Source organism: Saimiri boliviensis, chromosome 10 (assembly GCF_048565385.1).
Source record: "Saimiri boliviensis isolate mSaiBol1 chromosome 10, mSaiBol1.pri, whole genome shotgun sequence".
Classification (NCBI taxonomy): Eukaryota; Metazoa; Chordata; class Mammalia; order Primates; family Cebidae; genus Saimiri; species Saimiri boliviensis.
Genome location: NC_133458.1, coordinates 98,725,060 through 98,734,187, shown reverse-complemented (window position 1 = coordinate 98,734,187; position 9,128 = coordinate 98,725,060). Strand labels below are relative to the sequence as shown.

The 9,128-nt window shown below is 49.6% G+C and overlaps 1 pseudogene; it reads right to left on the bottom strand.

Annotated features, from left to right (window-relative positions):
• Positions 1 to 7,249: 7,249 nt before the first annotated feature.
• On the bottom strand, positions 7,250 to 7,346 carry LOC141580188 (small nucleolar RNA U13; annotated as a pseudogene).
• Positions 7,347 to 9,128: the final 1,782 nt, after the last annotated feature.

Sequence of the window (9,128 nt, the reverse complement as noted above, 5' to 3'; positions counted from 1 at the left end):
GCCACAGAGCAAGTTGATGCTTTCCTAGACAAGCGAGTTTTTTAGGAAAGTAAAGATAGAATGGTTACTCCATAGAGCAGCCCAGAGGGCACTGGTGCCCATCTTTAGGGTTATTTCTTCATGACATGCTGAATGGGGGGGGGGTAGATTATTCATGACTCCCCTTTTTTAGATTATACAGGGCAAATTTCTGATGTTGCCATGGCATTTGTAAACTGTCAAGGCACTGGTGGCAATGTGGCAGTGAGGACGACCAGAGGTCACTCTCCTGGCCATCTTGGTTTTGATGGGTTTTGGATTGGCTTCTTTACTGCAGCCTGTTTTATCGACAAGGTCTCTGTGACCTGTATCTTGTGCTGACCTCCTAGGTCATCCTGTGACTTAGAATGCCGTCACTGCCTGGGAACGCAGCCCAGTAGGTCTCAGCCTCCTTTTACCCATCTCCTATTCAAGATGCAGTTGCTGTGGTTCACACACCTCTGGCAGCTGGGCTCCTTGGGATCTCCTGACATTCTGTGCCCTCTGTGCCCTCCTCCCTCACTGCCATCGCTGTCTTCCTGAGCCTCCTCCTTCTGAATTTCTTCATCACCAAGAAGAGGAATCGCTGTTAGGTTTGGCTTTTGGGAAAGGGATGGACCAGGCAGGCAGTAGGGAGGGAGACACAGGCCCTGGCATGGGCGATGGGGAGGGGAGAGCTGAGTGGGAGCCAGTGGGTCTGTCTTTGTTCTTGTCTCTGTGAGTTGCCCATTGTGCAGATCTGCCCCGCTCCTTCCCCATCGCAATGGATGGGGACTCCTCTCTCTAGTGTTCAGGCCCCGGGCCCTGGGTCAGATCGATGCCTTTTTCTCCTGCACTCCATTAGTCAGAAGATTTGCTTGGCATCACTTTGAAAATGCATCCAGAAGCAAGGCCCTGGCTCACTCCCTACTTCTGTCCCAGCCTCTCTGCACTTCCAGCCACAGGAGACCTGTGTGAGCTGAATCCATTGCACCCACCTCTGCTCAGACCCACAGCGGCCCCATTTTTCTCGATCTGAGCCAAAGGCCCCAGAGTGGCCCACCAGGCTCACCCCGGGCTGCCTCATTGCCTCCAGCCTCACTTTCCACCAGTCTCCCTCCATTTTCCACCTACCATTCTTCCCCATCCTCACACCTGCCTGATGTTCACACATCCCTCCAGGCATCTGCTTTAGCTGTTCCCTCCACCTGGACCACCCTCCTTCCAGAAGACCATTGTCCCCTCCAGCACCCCCTGCAGTCAGGGCTGCCTCCCTCACCACCATCCAGCAAGGACATGGTCCGCCCATCCCTCTCCTCCCAGCAGCTCCCTTCCTTGGCCTGTCCTGGGTTTGTTTTTGCTTTTCCCCAGCACTTCGCACTTCCTAAAGGGCCCTGCAGGAGGCTCCTGGCAGGGGCCGATGGCCTCGCTCTCCTTAGACTGGAAGCTCCACAGCAGCACGGGCCACTCCCTGTGGCAGACTCAGTATCTAGTTAGTGCTCCGCATGCAGAAGGTGCTGGATCAGTGTTTGAGAACCACAGAAGATAGGAGGGTGGAGAGAAGGGAGGGAGAGATGAAGGGAAGAAAGGAGGGAGGGGAGAAAGGAGAGGAGGGGAGGAGTGAAGAGGAGGGAGGCAAGGACACATAGGAAAGGGGAGGACAGATGGAGGGAAGGAAAGAGTTGAAGGAGGAAGAGAAGGAATGAGGGAGAGAAGGAAGAGAGGGGGGAGGGAGGAAAGGAAAAAAGGGAAGAAAGAAAGGGCGGGAGAGCAGAAGAAAGGAGTAGGGAAGAAAGGAAAGAAAGGCGGGAGAGAGGGAGGGAGGCAAGGGGCATGAAGGGAAGGAGTTTATTTCCTCTCTATGCCCAGCTGTCCCAATGTCCATCTGTCAACTTGGACTGTTTCTCCAGCCTCCTGCCTGGCCTCCTTCAGGCATGGTGGCTCACACCTGTAATCCCAGCACTTTGGGAGGTGGAGGCAGGCGGATCACCTGAGATCAGGAGTTGAAAAGCAGCCTGGCCAACATGGCAAAATGCTATTTCTATTAAAAACTACAAAGATTAGCTAAGCATGGTGGCAGGCACCTATCATCTCAGCTACTCCAGAATCTCAGGCAGGAGAACCGCTTGAACACAGGAGGCGGAGGTTGCAGTGAGCTGAGATTGCATCACTACACTCCAGCCTGGTAAGAGCAAGACTCCATCTCAAAAAATAAAAAAACCTTCTCCAGGCAGCTGCCTTCTGATGATGCCCCCCTCACCCAGTGAAGCACGGGAGACCCCAAATTCCTGCCTGACCCGAAAGTGCCAAGTGACCCTGCCCACGCACTCCTCTGGCCGCACTGTGTCCTCTGAGTCATGCTGTTCCCTCTCTCAAAGCCTCCCCTCCCTCTTCCCAGCCCCATCCTCTGCCTTCCTGGCGTCCACCTCCTGGTCATTTAATGTGTAGCTCAGGCCGTAATCCCAGCACTTTAGGAGGCCTAGGGCAGAGGATCACTTGAGCTCAAGAGCTTGAGGCCAGCCAGAGCAACATAGTGAGACTCCCCCCAAACCCCACCAAAAATGTGAAAGGAAGAAAAAAAGATGTAGCTCAGGCATTACTCACCTCCAGGTAGCCTTTCTGATAGTGCCATCCACAGGTGGGCTCAGGGGCAGCCTCTGTTCTCTGGGCATCAGAAGCTGCCTCCCCGGGGAAACGCTCCTGGGTCAGGTCCTGCAGGAGTCCAGACACAGGATAACGGTGGATGGATCAGGACTGAGGGTCAGAGATGCGGAGAGGCAGGCAGCTTTGGGACACACTTGGTGAGATCAGTGGGATTTGCTGCAGGGTGACTGTCAGGGTGCAGGGGATAATTCTGGACCAGCCGTGTCTTCATCTCTCTCTCCCCTCCAATCCCAGGAGAGCAAATGAGGCAGAAGGACTTGAGGGCCCGGCTCACCAGCTCCATCCTCAGGAACTTGAGGACTATCAAGTTCCATGGCTGGTGAGGTCTGCTGTTCTGAGAGTTCCAGGCTTTTACCGATGTGGGGAGGAGGGTTCAGGTGCAGGTGGGCTGCAGAGGTAGGATCCAGGGTCTGAGTGGCTTTCCTGCTGCTGGCCGGCAGTTGTCCACAGCCACCCTGCCACTGACATGATCCTTGTGCTGCCATTCTGTCATTTATTTCCGACGGCTGTCAGAACACTCTTCCTGAAGCACAGCTTTCAGAAGAATTTGAACATGTCGATGCATAGGCCAGATGCAGTGACTCATGCCTGCCATCCCAGCTCTTTGGGAGGCTGAGGTGGCTTGAACCCGGGTGGTGGAGATTGCAGTGAGCTGAGATTGTGCCACTTCACTCCAGCCTGGGTGACACAGCAAGACTTTGTCTCAAAAACAAAACAAAACTAAACAAAAGGACCATAAATGGGACCAACACATAGAGCCCTCCCGTGCTGCTCTCCCCGGGAGTCCCCAGGCTCAGCCCTCATGTCTATCACCTTCACAGAGAGGCCTTTCCTGACCACCTTCTCCACCATCACAGTACCCCTGCTCGTGCTAGTGCACTCTACACCTGCACCTGATTTCTCTTTACTTTTTTATTTTGGAAGAGAGTCTTGCTCTGTTCCCCAGGCTGGAGTGCAGTGACGCAATGTCAGCTCACTGCAACCTCCACCCCCCAAGTTCAAACAATCCTCCCACCTTAGCCTCCTGAGTAGCTAGGATTACAGGCAGGCACCACCACTCCTGGGTCATCTTTTTTTTTTTTTGTACTTTTAGTAGAGATGGCATTTCACCATGTTGGCCAGGCTGGTCTTGAACTCCTAACCTCAAGGGATCCATCCACCTCAGCCTCCCACAGTGCTGGGATTACAGGTGTGAGCCACCGCACCTGGCTGCAACTGCTTTAGTGTTTATTTTTCATAGCACTCTCCACTTGATGTGCTGGCGGAGCTAATGGTTTGTTTATGGATCGCCTGTCTCTTTCCCCCTCATTAGAATGATGGATCCATTAAGACAGGCGTCCCCAAACTTTTTACACAGGGGCCCAGTTCACTGTCCCTCAGACCGTTGGAGGGCTGCCACATACTGTGCTCCTCTCACTAACCACCAATGAAAGAGGTGCCCCTTCTTGAAATGCGGCGGGGGGCCGGATAAATGGCCTCAGGGGGCCACATGCTGCCCGCGGTTCGGGCCATAGTTTGGGGACACCTGCAGTAAGAGATTGGGAACTTTGTTTTGCTCATTGCTGTTTCCCCAGAGCCTCGAACCCTGCTGGGTATATGACAACCATGCAGTAGTTATTTATAAAATAAATGAATGTTGAAATAAATGGCCGGGTGCTGTGGCTCATCTCAGCACTTTGGGAGGCCGAGGTGGGCGGATTGCTTGAGGTCGAGAGTTCGAGACCTGCCTGGACAACATGGTGAAACCCCATCTCTAATAAAAATAAAAAAGTAGACTAAGAATGGTGATGCATGCCTGTAATCCCAGCTACTCGGGAGGCTGAGGCAGGAGAATTGCCTGCACCCGGGAGGTGGAGGTTGCAGTGAGTCGAGATCATGTCACTGCACTGCAGCCTGGCAGAAAGAGAGAGACTGTCTCAGAATTAAATAAAAATAATTTACAAAAAGAATGAATGAAAGATAAGAAGGTCTAGATAGAAGGAATAAGTTACAGTAATCGATAGTGCACAAGGGAAATTAGAGTGAATGAGAATTTATTTGAATATTTCAAGATAGATAGAAGGATTTTCATGTTCCCAAAACACCAGAAAAATATTTGAGGTGATGACTGTCTCAGTTACCCTGATTTGATCATTATATATTGTCTACAGCTGGAGTCCCCAGCCCTACTGGCCACGGATCAGTACCAGTCTGTAGCCTGTTTTGTTTTTGTTTTTCTTTTTTTTTCTTTTTCTTTTTTTTTTTTTTTTTTTGAGACAGAGTCTCAGTGCGTGCAGCGGTGCAATCTCAGGTAAATCTGGCCTACACCTCCGAGGTTCAAGCAATTCTCCTGCCTCAGCCTCCTGAGTAGATGGGATTACAGGCGTGTACCACCACACCTGGCTAATTTCTGCATTTTTAGTAGAGACAGGGTTTCACCATGTTGACCAGGCTGGTCCCAAACTCCTTATTTCAGGTGATTCGCCCTCCTGATTCTCCCAAAGTGCTGGGATTACAAGTGTGAGCCACTGTACCTGGCCTTTTTTTTTTTTTTTTTTTTTTTGGATATGGAGTTTTGCTCTTGTTGCCCAGGCTGGAATGCAATGGCGTGATCTTGGCTCTCTGCAACCTCTGTCTCCCAGATTCAAGCGACTTTCCTTCCTCAGACTCCCAAGTAGCTAGGGTTACAGGTATGAGCCACCATGCCAGGCTAATTTTTGTATTTCTAGTAGGGACAGGGTATCTCTATGTTGGTCAGGTTGGTCTTGAACTTCCGACCTCAGGTGATCCACCTGCCTCAGTCTCCCAAAGTTCTGGGATTACAGGCATGAGCCATTGTGCCCGGCTCACCTGTTAGGAACTGGGCAGGCAGCACAGCAGGTGAGCAGCGGGTGCGTGAGGGAGGTTTCATCTGTGTTCACAGCCACTCCTTATTGCTGGCATCACCACCTGAGCTCCACCTCCAGTCAGATCGGTGGCGTTGTTAGAGTCTCATAAGAGCACGAACCCTACTGTAAACAGCACATCTAGAAGGAGCTGGACTGCGTGCTCCTTATGAGAATCCAATGCCTGTTGATCTGTCACTGTCTCCCATCACCCCCAGAAGGGACCATCTAGTTTCAGAAAACAAGTTCGGGGCTCCCACTGATTCTACGTTATGGTGAGTTGTGTAAGTATTTCATTATATATTACAATGTAATAATAATGGAAGTAGGCCGGGCACAGTGGCTCATGCCTGTTATCCTAGCACTTTGAGAGGCTGAGGCAGGTGGATCACCTGTGGTCGGGAGTTCAAGACCAGCCTGGCCAACATGGTGAAACATCGTCTCTACTAAAGGTACAAAAACTGGCCAGACATGGTGGCAGGACATGTAATCCCAGCTACTTGGGAGGCTGAGGCAGGAGAATTGCTTGAACCCAGGAGCCAGAGGTTGCAGTGAGCCACGATCGTAGCATTTTGGGAGGCTGAAGTGGGCGAATCACCTGAAGTCAGCAGTTTGAAACCAGCCTGGCCCACTGGTGAAGCCCCGCCTGTAATATAAATACAAACATTAGCTGGGTGTGGTGGTAGGAGCCTATAAGCTGAGCTACTTGGTAGGTTGAGGCAAAAGAATTGCTTGAACCCAGGAGGTGGAGGTTGCAGTGAGCTGAGATCATGTCCCTGCACTCCAGCCTGGGCAATAGAGCAAGATTCTGTCTTTAAAAAAAAAAAAAAAAAAAAAAAGAGGCAAGCCAGTCACAATGGCTTATACCTATAATCCCAGAACTTTGGGAGGCCAAGGTGGAAAGATCACTTGAGGCTAGGAGTTCCAGGTGTAAACCTGGGCAACATAGCAAGACCCCATCTCTACAAAACATTTTTTAAAAATTAGGCACAGTGGCATGTGCCTGTAGTCTCAGCTACTCAGGAGCCTGAGGCAAGAGGATTGCTGGAGCCCAGAAGGTGGAGCCTGCAGTGAGCCGTGCTTGTGCCACTGCACTCCAGCCTGGGTGACAGAGTGAGACCCTGTCTCTCAAAAAAAAGAATTCAGAGTAGAGAAAAGTATGAATCGTAAGTTCAAGCATGCCATGTCCCAAATTTCCTTCACGAGTGTTGATGCACGCCCCAAGAAATCTGTATTCATTTCCCAGCGCTGCCTTAACAAAGTACCCTAAACTGTGTAGCTTCAACCACAGAGGTTTATTCTCACAGTTCTGGAGGCCAGGAGTCTGAAATCAAGAGATTTTTTATTGTTTGTTTGTTTTTCCTGTGAAGGCTGTGAGGGAGGGTCTGTCCCAGGTCTCGCTCCTGGATTCTCAGAGCTTCCAGAGTTCCTTGGCTTGTAGGTGGTCTTCTGTCTCTGTCTTGGCATTGTCTTCCCTTGGTAGGTGTCTTTGTCCACACATTCCCTTTTTATAAGGACACCAGGCACACGGGATTAAAATTTACCCTCATTACCTCAGCTTAGCCTGATCACATGTGAAGAGCCTATTTCCAAATAAGGTCACATCCACAGACCCTGCGGCATAGGGCTTCAGCGTCTTTCGGGGAGACACGGGACAACGCATAACGCTATAGATTTGCAAATATTTTTAGTTTGAGTTTCTGGGTTTTATTTTTTATTTTTCGCATCAGGTGGGTGATGTGATGATACCATAACAAGTTTTGAGGAGGGTGCATATCATAAAATAGCATGAAAACCCAATGGTCATGCTTAGGTTTTGATTTCTTAATTTTACTTTTAATTTTTCTTGAGGCAGGGTCTTGCTCCATTACTCCGGCTGGAGGGCAATGGTGCAAACATGGCTCACTGCAGCCTCAACCTCCTGGGCTCCAGCGATCTTCCCACCTCAGCCTCCCAAAGTGCTAGGATGATCGGAATGAGCCACCACCCCCAGCTGTTCTCTACTTTTTGTTTGTACGTTGTTCTTTTTACTCAAAAATACACCTTTGCAGCTGGGCATGCTGGCTCATTTCTGTAATCCTCAGCACTGTGGGAGGCCGAGGCAGGTGGATCACTTGAGGTCAGGAGTTCAAGACCAGCCTGGCCAACATGGTGCAATGCCTTCTCTACTAAAAATGCAAAAATGAGCTGGACGTGGTCGTGCATGCTTGTAATCCCAGTGACTCGGGAAGCTTAGGCAGGAGAACCACTTGAACCCTGGAGGCGGAGGTTGCAGTGAGCCAAGTTCATAATACTGCACTCCAGACTGGGTGGCGGAGCGAGACTCTGACTCACAAAAAAAAGGAAATACACATACATATATATATATATATACACATGCACACTTAATACACACACACACACACCTTGGCAATCTTTTTATATATCAGCATTTGCTATTACAATTTAAAATCTATGGTAGATTTCATTTAGATTAATAGTCTAAATACTATCCTGGTAAGTTCTACAACTAAAGAAAATAGGCAATGCATTTAAATGATTCAAAGTTCAAAACCTATGAAAGAGTATAGAACTGAGTCTCCCATATGGCAGCCAGTGGCATCTGTGTTTCTTGAAATCAAAGTGAGGCCAGATATGGTGGCTCCAGCCTGTAATCCCAGCACTTTGGGAGGCAGAGTCAGGTGGCTCTTCTGAGGTCAGGAGTTTGAGAGCAGCCGTACCAACATGGTGAAACCCCATCTCTACTAAAAACACAGAAAGAAGCCAGATGTGGTGGTGAAGCCCTGTAACCCTATCTAATTGGGAAGCTGAGGCAGGAGACCTGGAGACCTGCTTGAACCTGGGGACAGAGGTTGCGGTTAGCCAAGATCATGCAGCCTCACTTCAGCCTGGGCAACAGAGCTAGACTCCATCTCAAAATAGAAAAAAAATCTAAATGAATTAACATTAAAGAAGATGAAGGATTCGGTTCTTTGGCTGCGTCGGCCACATTTCAGGTGCTCCGCAGCTGCAGATGGTCCTCAAACATGGTCCTCATTGCAAAAAGTTGTATCGGTTGGTGCTGGTGCCGCCTTAAAGCCGCTCTCCCTCCTCTCCTGAAAGCCAACCACTGTTAGGGTTTTTTTGGTGATTCCTTTCCGAGATGATCTATGCACACGATCAGCACGTGGAGTTAATATATCTACCTAAAAAAAAAATCGGTGTGTCCCGTGTAGTGCGAATGACCATGTAAAAGTCCATTTAATGGAATGTATTCAGCTAGTTTCATAATGAAGTGCTCTTGAGTTTTTCCCAGGTTTCCTCTCTTACAATTATTCTGTGGTGAACACCATTCTCTCTGCAGAGTACATTCTTAACAGTGGAATTCCCTGGCCACAAGGTTTATATGTCTTTCTCTTTTCTTTTCTTTCCTTTCTCTCCCTCCCTCTATTCCCTCTTTCTTCCTTTTCCTACCTCTTTTCTTTCCTTTCCCCTCTCTCTTCCCCTGCTTTTTTTCTCACCCACTTTCCTCTTTCTTTCACAAGGTCTTCTATGCAATGGCATGATCCCAGATGACTGCAGCCTTGAACCACTGAGCCCAAGCGATCCTCTTGCTTCAGCCTC